General features: G+C 44.8%; 1 protein-coding gene and 1 long non-coding RNA gene across 4 annotated transcripts in view; one reads left to right on the top strand and one right to left on the bottom strand.

Annotated features, from left to right (window-relative positions):
• LOC138531707 (uncharacterized) overlaps nucleotides 1–15,297 on the bottom strand; it is a 60,069-nt gene extending 44,772 nt beyond the window's left edge. Inside the window, exon 1 of the long non-coding RNA XR_011284855.1 lies at nucleotides 15,157–15,297. This is a non-coding gene — a long non-coding RNA (uncharacterized lncRNA). The remainder of the gene's footprint in view (nucleotides 1–15,156) is intronic.
• The window catches only part of LOC138531671 (uncharacterized), a 236,476-nt gene that overhangs the window by 2,907 nt on the left and 215,909 nt on the right, over nucleotides 1–17,660 (top strand). The gene's annotated exons all lie outside the window — the stretch shown is intronic.

Here is a 17,660-nt window from a genome sequence, read left to right as displayed (position 1 = left end):
ATTTGAGAAGACATTTTCAAAATTCTCTTTGTCTGGGATGATTTCGCCCACGAGTACATCTGCAATATCCCCTCTGTATCTTCCTCCTTTTCTACCTTTATCCATTGCTCTTTCACTTCTAGCCATCTTGTATGTGTTCCTTCTTTCCATATTAATCTCGTTCTTCCCATCTCCTTTGTCTTCCTTCCTGTTTTTATTCTTTTCAAGCCATCATTTTCATTGGTTCTTTCTTCTCTCGTTCCTTATTCTTCTTTCAGTATCTTTGCTGCGTCTTTTCTCCCTATGGCCTATCCACACTCCATCTTTTCCTTTGTTCCACCATTTTGGATGACTTCTTATTTCATTCGGGTTTTGAAACTCTCTCACTTTTCGTTGTCTCTCCCACTCTCCCTTTTACTCTCTGTCAGTCACCCCCACCCACCAACCTTCGCCTAAAGGATGACCTTCTAAACCCAGAATTTGCATTAGGACAGAGGAGCTACATTCTGGTGAAGCTTATATTTCCTTGGGGAATTCTGATGCCCTCCGCCTTTTGCCCCCGCGTGCCAGATGTGTGAGTATGTTTGATGAAAGGGGTGGCCCTTAATGGAATGGGAAATGGTGTGCACTTATAAGGAGGGAAAACAATTCTTACCTACATGTGTTTTTAACAACTACCAAGATGACAGTCAACTCAAAGCTGCTCATGAGTTGGTTGTCCCCATTGCTTGACATGTTAAAAAAAGAAGTGCATGTACTCAACGAATCTCGTGCAGTATTAAAGGAAGGTTTGCACTGTGCAGGCACTTAGGCCACGTTACAGCCTTTGCAACGGAAGGCAAAGCTGCTGTAATTGCGGGCCAAAGATAAGCTAGAAGTCTCAGCAGACACACACAGTAAAGGAGTAAGGGCTGCTAAACTCAAGTACCAAAAAGGGCTGAAGAATCACAAGTATGGGAAGTAATGTCTACAGTGGCAAGAATTAGTGCTGGCCTCCCTTTCAAATGACAAAAACAACTTCTGGGGATTGAAACGGTAAGGAACATAAGTCTGGAATTTTGAACAGAGTTTCAGAGCAGGGCTGGGTTCAGCATATTCAGCAGGTTCTTTGCAGAATGCCCTGCGTCGATGGAAGCTGGAGGGCACCTGAGGCGCACTGGACGTATGCCATGGGACCGAAGGACATTTTGGGGATCATAGGAGTGAGTAAAACCTCCAGGGCACCTAGACCCGATGGCACATGTACCTCTTTATTGAAGGTGGACCCTGATCTCTGGCCACATGCCCTACATCACCTCCTCAAATGTAGCGAGTCACTACAGTCAATCCTGGCATGACAGCATAATCATGGCAATATTAAAAAAGGGCAGGCAAGACAACCCTAACAACTAGCGCCTGCTTGCTAGGCTGGATGTGCTCGCTAAAATATATGCCCCGGTTCTCTTGAAAGAACTTGAGGACAGGGCAGAAACATTTGACATAATTCCATTCAATCAAACTGGCTTTCGGAAAAAACTCAAACACCAGCATTAATGCTTTAGCCCTCACTACCACAATCCAACAAGCGAGAATCAGGAAACTCCTGGTATATGCAGCATTTATCGACTTTAGTGCTGCGTTTGAAACGGTGCACTGCACTAGGCTATGGTATAAACAGACAAAAAACAACATTCCTCAGCGCCTACTCAGAATGATTATGCTACTATGTTCTCAGACCAGAGTAAAGATTAGACTGGACCAGAAGGGGGCAACATCTGCCTGGATAGCGACGAAAAAGGGACTCAAACAAGGCTGTACTTTGGCCCCCATTTTATTCAATCTTTACCTGGCTGATCTTGGCGAGGCTTTGGGAACCCCAACCGCGATACCCTCTAAACTAGGAGTGGTTTCATTACAATGATTGGGATATGCGGACAACCTTGTGTTATTAGACCTAACTCCGGGTGGTCTGCAATCCACATTGTCGAAACTGAAGTCCTATGCGATAGAGAACTACCTGGTAATAAACATCTCGAAATCAAAAATAATGATATTCGATATAGAGAGGAGGAAAAGAAAAACCCGGACCTGGGAAATTGATGAAAGAGCTGGCGGTGGTACCTTTCTATAAATACCTGGGCATGCATTTGAATTCCAGATTGAATAGTACCTTTCATCTCGAACAGCTTAGTCTGAGGGCCTGACCTTTTTTGACAGTGGTATTGTTATGCATTAAAGATAGCTGCCATTTAGTTAAAGTGAGTCGGACTCCCAAAGGAACCTTGAGAAATTCTATTGAAAATAACTTTTGATTTGTGTGACGGATTACGGCAAAATTTCAAAGTTCGTTAGGGATGCATTTGTAAAGATTGATTCGTTAAAAAATAAAAAAGTTATTAAGTTGACAAAAATATTATTTTTTCCCTAGGTTGCGCCCTACTTCCCATTCATTTTCCCACAGACAAACAAGATACATTTTTGCCGGACCGCACAGCCCGAACCGCTGGATGGATTTAAAACAGGTCCAAAACAACTTGGGCACAAAGCATTTAAAATAGGTCTTTTGTGGTTTGGGGTTATTCCGTGCAAATTTTTTCAAAATATTTGACGCAGAAGGGGGTGGCACCTTCTCAAAAATAGACAGCTATATCATGGGTAAATTACCAAAACCGGTGTTTTTTAGAGATGAAACAGCTAACATTTTTTTTTCTCAATGCGAGAGATAGACGTGGCTACAGCTGAGGATATGCGAAAATGAAAAGTCGGTAAAAAGCCATTTGCCGGTCAAAATAATTGCAGATGTCATTAGTCTAGAGGTGGGGTGGGGGGTAGCTAGAGGTCACCAAGTGAAATGGGACTGAGTTCGCAACACAAAGCTTTTCAGTAACCTTGGCTACAACCTCAAATAGCCAACATCTAAAATCAAACTGCGTCACAGAAAAAGTTTGTGTTGTGTCGGGTGGGGGAGGGAGAGAGCGGGGAAGGTGAGGAGGCCATCTGAGGAGTGGGGGAGCTGGCACAGATGATGGGGGCATTTGGTGATGGCAAGAAAGCATTTTCTTTTTCCTGACATTTTTCTGATAATCGCTACTATAATAAACTATAGATAACTGCAGCTATCTGTAGTCCATATATAGAATGACTACAGATAGCCAAGGGTATCTGTAGTTCGTACCCTTGGCTGTAGAAACAAAGTTTTAAAAAAGAAATTGCGACAGGTACATTGACTTTGGGGGTGAAAAACCACAGGCCATGGCCAGTGACACAATATGCATCTGGAACTCCCCTCCAGGCAGCAACCAGGACTCACCCTGCTAACCTCCAATCCAAGGTAGCAGCTGGCACCCTCAGGTCATGTTGCCTAACAAACAAGCAGAAGTTAAAATACCACTTAGATCAACATGGCATGAGGGCACAGGCACCTACCTCACTTTGAAACTATCAGGGTCGATTGCGGTCAGTGCTTGGATGGGAGACAGTGCACAGTTCTGAATGCCGTGAGTTTTCTTAGTTTTAAATATCTCTTAACACACCCAGAAAACACACAGCATATGCATAATTCTTTTAAAAATGTGCTAACGTCAATCCTTGAAAGTATTGCACATAGAGACCATTCTTTTGCCTTTTGCTATATTGCATTCTGGTATTTGTAGTTTCCCAGTCAATATAGGGGAACAATGCCACAATTGTAGACTTTTGGCCTAACATTGTTCGATAATGATTTATACATTTGAGTGACAATATGGTATGTGTACTTTTCAAGTTATCTTTATAAAGCAGTGTATTGTTGAAAGCCAGCCATGTGGGTTAGAAGGGGAAATGAGAGGGCAAGTAAGTCATGAGTATTTGCCCACAATGTGGCAAGAGAGTTTGTAATCCTGGACACTGGTGCAGTTATTTGCACCTCATTGTGGCTAATTTTTAGGGCACAACTAAAGGACAAATGTGGGTGGACAGCGTAACTTGTTTTCAGAGGGCGGACGCAACCCCATGGGTTTGGCGCTACAACCGTTTCTCGACTTGAGAAAAAAGAGCAAAAGAAAATGGCTGCCAGGGGTTGGGGAGAAGGGACTACATGTAGTCCTTTCTCACTCTTCATGGCAGCCACTCACGGAAAGAACTCTGGGAAGTGGTGGTGCGCCGAGGCTTGTAGGGCAGATAAGGCGCAGGCGAGGGCCAATGAGCTTGCACTTTACAAGCTCATTGACCCTCGCCAGGTACTCATTTTTGGTAAACCATGCTACTGTCAGTCCTTGAAAGTTTTGCACTCCGGGGGAATAATGCCACAATTGTACACTTTTTGCATAACATAGTTCAATAAGGATTTATATATTTGAGTGACATTGTGGAATGTGTACCTTTCAAGTTATCTTTATAAAACAGTATTGTTGAAAGCCAGACATGGCAGCAAGGTGGGGAAATGATGAGAGGGCAAGTACGTCATGAGTATTTGCCCAAAATGTGGCAAGAGAGTTTGCAATCCTGGAGACGTTTGCAGTTTTTCTCCCCTGATTGTGGCTGATTTTCAGGGCACAACTAAAGGACACATGTTGGTGAAGAGCTCAACTTTTTGCACAGGGCGGCCACAACCTCTTGTGTCTTGTTGAGGTTGGGAAGCTTGCTTAGCTGGCTAGCTTGTTAGCCTTAGTATTTGGCTAACAGGATTTTACAGAAGTTGTCATGTTCCCAGTGCGGATCTTCGTTGTTTGGCCCTGGCAGAATTGTTCATGGTGGAATTGACTGTAGTCATTTTTGCCACAAATACAATTTAACCGTGCCCAAACTCACCCAATCTATATCCCTCCAACCCACAATGCATCCCCCCACAACCCCACTTACTTTTTCCACGTCCGCTGCCTCTCCTGACCCTGCAGCGTCAGTTCCGTCTCTCTAACGCGGGTCTGATCCGATGCAGCAGGGTCTCCTTTTCTTGTTTTTTTTTTTCATCCCCTGCCTCCAATCGTCATGGAGCGGGTGACACACCTGCAACCCCCGAAGGGCAAAAATACTGAAGATGGAGAGCGGGGGCCAGCCCCGCAACCCCTTCTCCCCATGTCCAGTATTATTACCCAATTTGATCGAATCAAATCGATTGAATGGTACTGGCCGAATTCGGTCACATGTACCATTCGATCAATAATATTTGACCAAATTGGGTAATACCCCCAGTGCAGACGCTTACCCACAAGACCACAAGCACTTTTTTCATATTGAGATTTTGTTTACTAGGGAATATTTCACAACAGATTTCTGGGTTTAAAAGGTGAGCACCTTTAACACTTTGCCAGCATATTTATTGGAACCTTTCCTCTCTCAGGTTATTTTTCTCGTGTTTATTACTTTTAAAAAAATCCAGTCCTATTTTGTCTTGTGCCCTTTTGTCTAAGGGGAAGGTTAATTGAACTACATTTGAATATTTCACTTTAAGATATATGTTCACTTACTGTGCATCTATTCATGGGTGACACCCTTTGATTTTCGCTATGGGGGCAAAAATACATGGGCATATGTTATTCATGCAGCCAGTCATTTTTTCCGTTTACCGTGATGCTTAAATGTGGTTAATTGCGGTTGTGAGATATATCACAACAGTCACCAAAAGAATGGCCATAAAACAAGGGGCTTTTGCCTCGCTGCTGAACCAAATTGTGTTGTCCATGGCAAATCATTTAATCTCACTGTGCATTGCATAAAACATTGTGAGTTCTCAAAGCCTGCAATCATTTATACATAACAATACCACTGTCAATATAGGTCAAAACCAGTTTGTGATTGATGAACCTCTTTGTGCGATGGATTGCAAGTGTTTTAAAATAAAGAGTGGCCGTGCCCACCAGCCATGGCCAAAGGCCATGGCTAGTGTTTGGTAGTGCTCGGCCATGCCCAACGTCCATGGTCGAAAGTGATGGCTAGTGGTCTGTAGTGTTTTAAAATGGACAGTGGGCACGGCTAAAGGCCATGGCTAGTGGTCTGGTAGTTTTCGGTCATGCCCACCGGCCATGGCCAAAAGTCATGGCTAGCGGTTTGGTAGTGTTTTAAAATGGACAGTGTAGCGGCTAAAGGCCATGGTTAGCGGTCTGGTAGTGTTCTGGCAGTGTTCTAAAATCTATGGAACAAAAAAAACCTTGAATTTCAAGGAAGAAACTTTAGTAGCAGGGACGTTAAGGTGAGAATTTACTGAAATTCAAATAAAGCCACCTTCACTTCGTGCCCCCTGTTGCGCAGCCTATGACCACAATGGTGGCATCACAGATGACATCACTGATGGCATCACTAGATTAGGGTATTATAGAACAGGAGTGGTAATGAAATCTTCTTTCAAGTAATCATTTCCATTGCACTTCTGTAGCCCAGAAAAATGATTATTTTTTTACTGCAAAACATTGATTAACCGCTGGTGAACAATGTTGAATACTTGAAGATTTTGGCCCCCTTGACATTCTGTGGTATTGACCAGTATTGTATGGTTTCAATATAGCTATCACCGTCAATGCAAAGCATATGTCCCCAGAAAAATCTATAAAGGAAGAATAACATATACATGTTTCAATTTTATGGTACATATCATTTCCACAGGGAACCTGTAAGACATTACACATGTTTTCACTATGTTTTTCCAATGTGGTTGAATACTTCAGGATATCATGCAAATAAACCCGTAAGAACCAGTTTGCATTTTAATGAAAGAAATGGCCGAGGTGTGCTGAAAAGTAGAAGGTACATTACAGCGCCAAATGTGTATTACAAGATATTCATGCAGCCCGTATTTCACCCTGAGTGCTCTTTTACATTTGTCACAGGACGGAATTAAGTGGCAAAGAGTATTGATTCGTTTTAACTATTACACCTATAGGCTGAAACTATTGCATCGGAGTACAGATAAGAAGGAAATGGGATGTGAGGTGGGACACATAGATTGTGGATGTTGTTTGACATTTAACCCACCTATTGACAACCATGGCCATGCTTAACCCTATGGCTGTTTCCACCCACTACCTGCCCACCCGCACCCAAAACACACCTTCCTCGAATCTCTTTGTATTAGCTCTAGTATTAGCTCTAGTAAAATGTGTGCCATGTCAATCATGCCAGTTTATTTTTGAAGCAGTCCACTGAGAAGTATTGGGTTGATTGCAACTTTGAATGATCTTCTGGTGCAATAAAAGCATCATAACCAAGTATGATTTCAACCATGTGTGTATTTACACGATGTGCATCCTCACATCTGTTTCTTGCACTGAAAACCTGTTAAAAAAAGCATTGGCAAACACATCACTTTTGGCTTGTCTGTTGGTATTAGATAGGCATTTTCCAAGCACTGATATCATATGCCACGGTATTCACACCCTCTTCCAGCTGTTACTATCTCATGGTCAGGTAGTATGATATAGCAGTATCTGGCAGCTGCCTATCCCATGCCTACACACAGGCCAAAACAGTTGGCTTTGCCAATGCTTGTTTTTAATGGTTTTAATGGTGATGGCTTTTGATGGCACGGCCATCTATGCATGGTCTAAGCTCACTGTCCTTTGCTAGCACAAAGAAGAGTGGTGAGACAGCAGGTGACAGAGGGATGGATGAAACCAATGTGAAGGCTCTTGCCTGACTATTCACTAAGATGGGCATCTTCCTGTTCAATGAGAGCTTATATGTGACTGCACGGAATCCGTGCTCCAGAGATAAAGTCAATGGTGTGCCATCACCGTGATGTTGAAGTATGCCCTTTGCCACCATTTTGCTAGACATCACGATTGTTGTTGTATTTGATAAGTATAGCAGCGGCAGCAGTCACATTCACAAGATGCCTACAAGCTATTACAACTTGACATGCAGTAAACGATTGATCCACAATACAGTGTGTGTCTTTGTAGAAGGTTCCCCTGGAGAATTCTGAGATCAAGATAACAGTCATGTATTCCAAATTGATGGAGGGAATATAAACTGCCAACCAACGCATTCTGAAAATTATGCCAAAATATGGAGCACCAAGTATGTCACGTATGATGTTTTCTAATCACTTGTTATTAAATATCTACATCAATGGTTTACATTGTAATGGAATCAGAGGTCAACACAGAACCGACTGACACTTGGAGTGCATTTGGCGGTATTACCCAAATTGACCTTTTACAATTGACCTTTTGCACAATTGACCTAATTATAGTGGTCCTAATTGACCTTCTGCACAATTGACCTTTATATTATTTTTGTTATTTTATATATGTAGTGGGTTGGTTTTGTATTATAAATAATATAAGGGGATTGGGTGGTGGTTTCAGGGAGTTTTGGATTGGGTAGAGGGTTTCCCCCTGCAAATATGTCCTAATTGACCTTCTAAATTAGGGAAATTCTCCTGAGGTCAATTCTCCGCAGGTCAATTGTGAAAAGGTCAATTAGCATACAACCCACTGGGCTGCTTGTCCAATGCTAAGTCAACATGATGGATATGGAAATGGGATCATAGTTCTGGATATGTAGAGGCACCTGAAAAGTTTTATGAGGCACTGCTCCGTGTGTGGCATGTATGGCATTTGACAACAAATTAGATCCTTTAAATGTTAGACTTAGGTCAGTGGTCTCAATAATGCTTGATTCCTTGTATTTCCCCACTTACTAGATCTGTGTGGTCAAACCCATACAAACTACAGCAACTTTCTGCAATAAAGACAAAGATGCTTTTCTCATCCATTCTCCTTTCCTTCAGAAATTAGGTAGTGCTATATACGTTCAATTTGCAACCGTTTGTGTGAAGCCTGCCAGGGTTTTGTTGTTTTTGAGGAACAATTTAAGGGTGGGAAGCCAATCATCTTTTTTCACTGCTAGGTTCCGAAAAAAATGCTGGTTTATTTACAAAACCTAATCCAATAGTTAGGAACCAAACCAAAGAATCCTTCAACTCATCTTTGTCATTCTTCTAGACGACTGTGGCCCTTTGATTTTTAGACCTAGAAGTTTCTGCAGCATAGTTCTTGAACGTGGCCCCACAGGGTAGTACATTTTAGACCCCTGTTTTCTCTCCACGGATTCTGAGTCTTAGCCCTGAATATTATGACAGGGATCAAAACTCTAAAGAGTTCTAAAGATAATACATATAAATTATATTCTCACCTGGGAAGGGTGAGCCAACCAATCAGGTGGCTAGAACAGCGGGCGAGAATACACAATCTGCGCCTGCTGTTCCAGCCAACCGAGGCCCTTCCCTGGGTGGTGCTTCGATTTCTCTTTTTTTTTCTAATTTGGGGAGGCAGCAGGGAGCCTCTCCCTTTTGCCTCCCCACACCCACAAATTACCCGATTCCCCTTCCTAGCCCCCCCCCACTTAACTTCAGGACGTCTCTGATATCCTCCCGTCTGGCATTTTCTTTACTCTGGCAGTAGATGGGCTTGCGCTGAGCTGATCTCCTGTCGGAAGAAAAAAAAATAAAACTATCCGCACACTGGTAAATCCCATTGAAAATAGCATTCACGACCCTGGTGAGGGGCAAACATTGGCTTTAAAGGCCCATAGGCCGAGGAGAGGTGAGGCTTCGCTTGGACCTACCAAATCTCGGGCTGGTGGACTGTTAAAGTTCATGCCTGCTCCCTGCCGTGACGTGAAAGCTATATAGAAGGAATATTTTTTTTTCAACAATGAGTTGGCCCAGGTAGCTTCGATACCCTGACAGAAGACAATACACAGGTGGATTTTGAAGAAAAATCTGGATAGGTTTGAGGATGGGATACATTGGTTCATGAGTGGATAGCTCCGTTTTAACAGTGTTACGATGGATGGAGAGCCAAACAAGTACCATACAAATATAAGGGTCCAATCTAGGGATACTACTTTGCTTAGGATTCTTTTTAAAGCTATCCAATTTAGCTGAACTTGCCATCCAACCACCACTAGATGTCCCTCGTGAGCTGACTAGCCCTACGGTTAGGGGACAGATAGGAGAGACTGGCCCTGACCAGTTATAGACCAGAGTCTCGAATGGGTGCATCAAAATAGGTATGTAGAGGATCCCACACTATACTAAAATCCGGAGATTCTGGAACAAGGAGCACAGATGGGAGTTAAGTCCAATGTATTACTCCCTACTTATCTGCTCATGTGTGGGGTTTAAAAACAACATAAGTAGTTCACCAGTATGTCTGGTTAGTGTACAGGCATTCCGTAAATATGTGGTTGACTGGTTTCAGTGGGGGTATCAATCCCTTTGTTCCCACTGTCTTTAGGACCCAAACACGTCACTCCACAAGGGAAATCTAGTGGTGGTTGGAGGGCAAGTTCAGCTAAATTGGGTAGCTTTAAAAATAATTCTAAGAAAAGTGGAATTGCCTGGCTTTTTTCGGTTTGATTACCTTACAGGCCTTTGGTCCAGGGCTAGTGGCCCAATCAGTTTTATTTTGGATGTTCTAATCTAGGGGAGCATTTTGCCATATGTCCTAATCCAAGACCAACTAACTATCAACAAAGCACAGCTCCAGCAGTGATCGAAGTGTACGAAAAGAAGTAGTGGAACTTTGTTGCTTGCTTGCCCGCACCTGCTCCCCACAAACACAATTGCCTTCTCCCAAGTGCAATACAAACCCCATACCTGGGTCTCGCCTTTCCTCCAATCTACCCACACCACTGTGCAAAGGCTGAAAAAAAACACAGAGAAAGAAAATGCAAAATGCATTTTAAACGTCCCCCATTACCTAAATTCATTGTTCCCCAAAGAATGCAGCTTTACACACCAGGCCCTTTTTAATCACTCACCATTCGCACTTCTTAATGGGTATGCAAAGATTAAAACCTCTCCCCACTGACCCATTAACTGCACGTACAGCTGTGCCTGCAGCATTTTAACGTTAAGTTTCTTAAATGCAAAAGAAAAATCATGATTACTGCTGGAGCAGGGCTGTGATGGGGCTTGGAAATGGGCTCTGTCCCGAGCAGGGCACCGAAAAAATAAGAGCAAGTTGAATCATAGCTCTCTGTGATGTGAGCAGCCCCCAGGTTCAAATGGGGGGGACCGCAAACAGGGCTGGACTGGGAACCAAAAGTGGCCCTGGACATTTTTTTCAAAGTGGCCCCATATTTTGCCAAAGCAGTGAGCACAGCGTGTGAGCCCAACCCTTCTATGAGGAGATTGCGAGTATCCCCTAAGAAGATGTTGAATAGAATGTGTTCAAATTAGTGAATTTAAACCATGTTCAAATCATATATGGATTTAAAAAAATCATTTTTTAAATAAGTTCATGATCTCGCAAAGTAGTTCTTCAATGGACTAGATGGTTGGCATTAGTGGCGGCTGCTATCATGGGGCGGAAGGGCGCCACCCCCCCCCCCACCAGGACCGCCACCAGTGACTCAGTGTGTTAAACAGATTCAGAAGATGTTAAAGTTCTTCTGAATCTGTAGCAGCGCAGGGGCGCTGTGGAGACAACCTTCTATTGTCGCAACCGGGCCAGCCCATGAATAGGATTCCTATTCATGGGCCGGCTGCAACAGCGGGCGCGTCCCGTTTTACATTGCTCTTGCCCATAGTAAAGTGTGTATAGCTCGTAGCCATCTCTGTGTATCTATCTTTCTATCTATCCATCTTTTTCTGTATACCTCTTGTGCCTATGTGGAGTAAACATGGGCATTTTCTGTCAGTACGTTTATATCGTAAGCTCACCTGCAGTTTGAGCTACATGCTGTGACAGATTCACTCATAAGGGGCTAGCAGAGTGAGACAGGGGAACTGAGAGGATACCTTCCCCATGTCCCATTGTGATACATGTGTGATCATCCAGCCTCCCAACCTCAGAACCTGCAGCGAGAATGATAAAGGAGGTAGGGAAGGAATCTCTAGAGCGTAAGGGGTGGAATTTACAGAGGGCAAAAACACATAATGGAGGGAGTGATTCCTGGCATGGTCATTCATTGAATCATTAGCCTTTCATCCTTCTGAGGTCGATAATGGAGTACCACTCTGTGGAATAATAATGTCTTCTGTTATTTCAGCGCTCTGCGACCTATGGGTGTGTAGCACTATATAAGAAATGTATTATTATTACTATTATGTTGAGGCTTGATTAAAGTGAGCTGCAAGAGTTCCCATGAGGAGGTGTTTTGGGCGGGGAAGGACAGCAACTGGGTGGGAATGGCCATAGGGATTACCATGGCCATAGGCAGTCAATGGGTGGGTAAATAACCATAACATTTAAGTTGTTCTGTTCTGTTTTTGTTTTATAAATAAGGCAACACATTTCGGTGGGGTGGAGGGGCTAATCCTTCAAATGTAGGGAGGGTAACTTCAGGGACTTTGGGGATAGGAAAAACTCAGTGGTATGGGGGCATCTAAGTTCTTTACCCATTGTAATGAGACTTTTCTGGTGCAGCTTCAATGTTACAAGCAGTTAACTCCCTAATTCACGTCTGAAACCATTTTAATACTACTCTGAGCCTATGTTGCCCTTTCTCAGACCAGTCTCTGTACACCATAGTACCAGCTATTCTCAATACAAGCTGCTGTAAAATACACCATCACACTTGCACAGATAAGAATAATTTACCACCATTAGTATATTAAACCTAATGCTTTTTGTCATATTTCAGTGGGTTTTTTGGACAGTAAATTGCACATTTTGGAGGCCATGTTTCAAATAATTCCACCCCTAGAGTGGTGAAGGCTTGCGCACTGCGCGCGCATGCTCACAAATTGCCCCGGGGAAATTTACGCCCCACCAGGTTTCAAACTCACCAGCCGCCACTGGTTGGCATATACCCAGGAGTAGCAAGTCCTAAGCGGTCTCCAGCTATTCTCTGAAGAGCAGGATCTTGAGTCCTGTGTTGAAATGCAGGCGCATTGAAGCCCTCAGTATGGTGTTCCAGTAGGCCGGGGGCGGGCACAGCAATAGAAGGCCTGTCTCCTGGTCTAATCTCGAATCGTGCAATGGTCTAGCATTACACCTGAGGCACGAGTAGACATGTTTACAGGCAATGGTTGCCTTATGTGTCATGCAGGCAGTTTTGATGAATGTCCAGGATGGCTGGGAAGTCTCCTGTGTGATTAATGCATGCAGCAAAAACAGCACAGATGTCTGAATGGCACACACCCCCATGTCTCATTAGTACACTCTTTGACCACTTGCGTTCACTGAATACAGACAAGTCTTGCATTCAATACTACACAGACATGGCTTTGCGCACGGCAGTGTATATTCGAATGGTACACATTGGACACGACTGGAGGACCCCCACTGTGTGAACCATATACTCATACATTGAACTGTACATGTCCAGATTATACAGAGCATAGCACGAGTATGCGCTCAACAAAAACTTTGCATGCATCTGAGCTCCCCAAACAGTGCATTGCTACAGAACATGCAGTGTGTACCATGTGCATGCACTGACATGTTACTCCATGTCTGAGTGAAGGAATATGCGTGTCATTTAACACAGGCTGCATACTTGATTGGGACACTCTTTACAAGGACCCAGGCCATGTGCTGCATGTGCTATCATGCCATGACATGCCACAAACAAGGGCCCAGCTGAAGGCTGTGATGTGTGCTTCCTCGAGTCATATGGATATGCTCTGTCATGAGACCACATCACACACTCAGCTCAATTCACTAAAAAGAATACTGTTGCTTAGTCATGCTGAGGTTTTCTACTAAGCAGAAGCACCGGCTTATGTTAATGCAACATAACATTCCCAGTTCTAGGGACGTCGAGGTTACAATGCAAATCCTAAAAAGGATAATGATTTTTTATTTATATGGCGCTTTCGCCAAAGAACATATTTACACACAATCATCATAGAAACTGAAGTTGGTACTCATTTATGGACCTCAGATGAAAGGCTGAGCTTGCCTTGCCGGGATTTGAACCTGCGGCCTGCAGATCGCACATAGATCACAGCAGCAAGCTCTCAACCCACTGAGCTATCTTCGGGTTAAAACAAGCCAATGATAGGATGAGGTTCAGGGAAGGAAGTCAGGCCCTCCAGTCAACGTGCATAATAGGGTAGCCCGCTTGCTAAGGTCGTTGGGGGATAAATAAAAAAGCCAATCACTGCGGGGAGTATATCATATGCGACTGGCAACATGAGCCAATCACTGCCCCAAAGCCAGTCACCTGGTGTCAGTATCTCTGTCCCTCCATGCACCAAACCCAGCCAAATAGTCACACCAGGAACCTCACAGTGGCGTCTGAGCCTCTCAGTGCACAAAAAACAAACCAAACGCGATGGCAAGTCTTTGGTATAAATTGCTCGAAAACATGGGAACAAGATCCAGCTCGCATATAGGCATAATTATAGCCAAAAACAGCAGCAACAAAGCAATGTCTTCTGCAAAGCATACAAATTAGAAGTGCTTACATTTTGGTCAAAGCGCTATAGACAGAAGTAATTAGCTTAAACACCAGAGAATCTCACTGCAGCAAACAGTTGAGTGAATGACGGAACGTCGCATTGCATCAAGCCTAGCCTTGCCATAATAAAGGAATGTCCAATATTCCCCTGCACCAATCATAGCCACATGGATCAATTTCTGGGCCTCTCGTTGAACTACCCACTCAGAAGTACAGGTGCGACATTCCCGTAAGGTGCTGCAGTGAAACATAAAAAGTATGAGAACAGGAGGCAAATCACTCGGCGACCAACTATGAAAGAGCTACTGTAGATTAACGGAGTACAGACAGTAGAGGGATGTCAAAGCGTAACAAGGGGAGGCACAGCTGCTAAGCATGGGCTTGGGAATGGGGTTTCTGGCGGAGACTTATCGGAGCCCTGTGAGAAGCCGGAACTGTGTGTCGGTATGTTCTACAAGAAAGGTGGTACAAACAGTGTGCTTGGGGCTCAAATGGAGCCCTTCATTTGTAAGGGTGGTGAAGTGTGTAACGGGGTTGCACTTGCCACTGGAGCAGTATCCTGGGATGCCAGCGGGCTGTAGTCGAATTTATAAGATATGGGGAAATGGGTAAGAGGGAGTCCAGGTTTCCGAAACGTAAGGCAGTCCTCAATGGTGGGCGCCATTAGTCGGTAACTGGCACTTTATCATGTAATTTACAAGGAACAGCAACTAAATACGACTGTGACAGCAGGGCTAAGACAGGCAGTATAGCCTGCTGTGCTATGACGCCGGGAGAGGGCAAAGCCCAGAATGCAATTGGCCGGACCTGCACCAGGGCATGCATGGTGCAGGAAGAAGGGGACATAACATCTTGGGACCTGCTTACCGAAATCACGCCATTGCGAAGAAGGCCTCGCCGCCGCTGCCCTGGCAGTGGCATCGGACACAAACACTTCTTTGCCCGCACTGTCCACCGGGACACCGGGACATCCCCCGGTAGGCCTCTGTGGATAGGGCCTCTTTGACGTGGAAGGATATGGATATGTGCGTCGCGTGAATCCACCTGGGTGGTTTGCATGAATTGGCTGCCTGCCGTCTGCCACCACCCGCAGCACGCTGACGCTGGCGCTGCCTGCGCATTTCTTTTTTCTTTCCAGGGCTGGGCTGTGCGCCTGCACGCCTGCGCATGAGGGCTGCGTGCGATGGCACCAGGAAACCGAAACCGCACGTGCCCTGCCTGCCCCTGCACACACATTGCATCACAGCACACAGGTCGGGTGCAGGGCAGGCTGCTGCAGCCGGGCCGACAGTGCGGGCAAAGAAGTGTTTGGTGTCCGGTGCCACTGCCAGGGCAGCGGCGGCGAGGCCTTCTTCGCAATGGCGTGATTTCGGTAAGCAGGTCCCAAGATGTTATGTCCCCTTCTTCCTGCACCATGCATGCCCTGGTGCAGGTCCGGCCAATTGCATTCTGGGCTTTGCCCTCTCCCAGCGTCATAGCACAGCAGGCTATACTGCCTGTCTTAGCCCTGCTGTCACAGTCGTATTTAGTTGCTGTTCCTTGTAAATTACATGATAAAGTGCCAGTTACCGACTAATGGCGCCCACCATTGTGGACTGCCTTACGTTTCGGGAAACCTGGACTCCCTCTTACCCATTTCCCCATATCTTATAAATTCGACTACAGCCCGCTGGCATCCCAGGATACTGCTCCAGTGGCAAGTGCAACCCCGTTACACACTTCACCACCCTTACAAATGAAGGGCTCCATTTGAGCCCCAAGCACACTGTTTGTACCACCTTTCTTGTAGAACATACCGACACACAGTTCCGGCTTCTCACAGGGCTCCGATAAGCCTCCGCCAGAAACCCCATTCCCAAGCCCATGCTTAGCAGCCGTGCCTCCCCTTGTTACGCTTTGACATCCCTCTACTGTCTGTACTCCGTTAATCTACAGTAGCTCTTTCATAGTTGGTCGCCGAGTGATTTGGCTCCTGTTCTCATACTTTTTATGTTTCACTGCAGCACCTTACGGGAATGTCGCACCTGTACTTCTGAGTGGGTAGTTCAACGAGAGGCCCAGAAATTGATCCATGTGGCTATGATTGGTGCAGGGGAATATTGGACATTCCTTTATTATGGCAAGGCTAGGCTTGATGCAATGCGACGTTCCGTCATTCACTCAACTGTTTGCTGCAGTGAGATTCTCTGGTGTTTAAGCTAATTACTTCTGTCTATAGCGCTTTGACCAAAATGTAAGCACTTCTAATTTGTATGCTTTGCAGAAGACATTGCTTTGTTGCTGCTGTTTTTGGCTATAATTATGCCTATATGCGAGCTGGATCTTCTTCCCATGTTTTCGAGCAATTTATACCAAGGACTTGCCATCGCGTTTGGTTTGTTTTTTGTGCACTGAGAGGCTCAGACGCCACTGTGAGGTTCCTGGTGTGACTATTTGGCTGGGTTTGGTGCATGGAGGGACAGAGATACTGACATCAGGTGACTGGCTTTGGGGCAGTGATTGGCTCATGTTGCCAGTCGCATATGATATACTCCCCGCAGTGATTGGCTTTTTTATTTATCCCCCAACGACCTTAGCAAGCGGGCTATCCTATTATGCACGTTGACTGGAGGGCCTGACTTCCTTCCCTGAACCTCATCCTATCATTGGCTTGTTTTAACCCGAAGATAGCTCAGTGGGTTGAGAGCTTGCTGCTGTGATCTATGTGCGATCTGCAGGCCGCAGGTTCAAATCCCGGCAAGGCCAGCTCAGCCTTTCATCTGAGGTCCATAAATGAGTACCAACTTCAGTTTCTATGATGATTGTGTGTAAATATGTTCTTTGGCGAAAGCGCCATATAAATAACAAATCATTATCCTTTTTAGGATTTGCATTGTAACCTCGACGTCCCTAGAACTGGGAATGTTATGTTGCATTAACATAAGCCGGTGCTTCTGCTTAGTAGAAAACCTCAGCATGACTAAGCAACAGTATTCTTTTTAGTGAATTGAGCTGAGTGTGTGATGTGGTCTCATGACAGAGCATATCCATATGACTCGAGGAAGCACACATCACAGCCTTCAGCTGGGCCCTTGATTGTGGCATGTCATGGCATGATAGCACATGCAGCACATGGCCTGGGTCCTTGTAACGAGTGTCCCAATCAAGTATGCAGCCTGTGTTAAATGACACGCATATTCCTTCACTCAGACATGGAGTAACATGTCAGTGCATGCACATGGTACACACTGCATGTTCTGTAGCAATGCACTGTTTGGGGAGCTCAGATGCATGCAAAGATTTTGTTGAGCGCATACTCGTGCTATGCTCTGTATAATCTGGACATGTACAGTTCAATGTATGAGTATATGGTTCACACAGTGGGGGTCCTC

Source organism: Ambystoma mexicanum, chromosome 1q (assembly GCF_040938575.1).
Source record: "Ambystoma mexicanum isolate Mex_15411 chromosome 1q, UKY_AmexF1_1, whole genome shotgun sequence".
Classification (NCBI taxonomy): Eukaryota; Metazoa; Chordata; class Amphibia; order Caudata; family Ambystomatidae; genus Ambystoma; species Ambystoma mexicanum.
The sequence above is the reverse complement of the archived record's forward strand: the minus strand, read 5'-3'. Positions and strand labels throughout refer to the sequence as shown.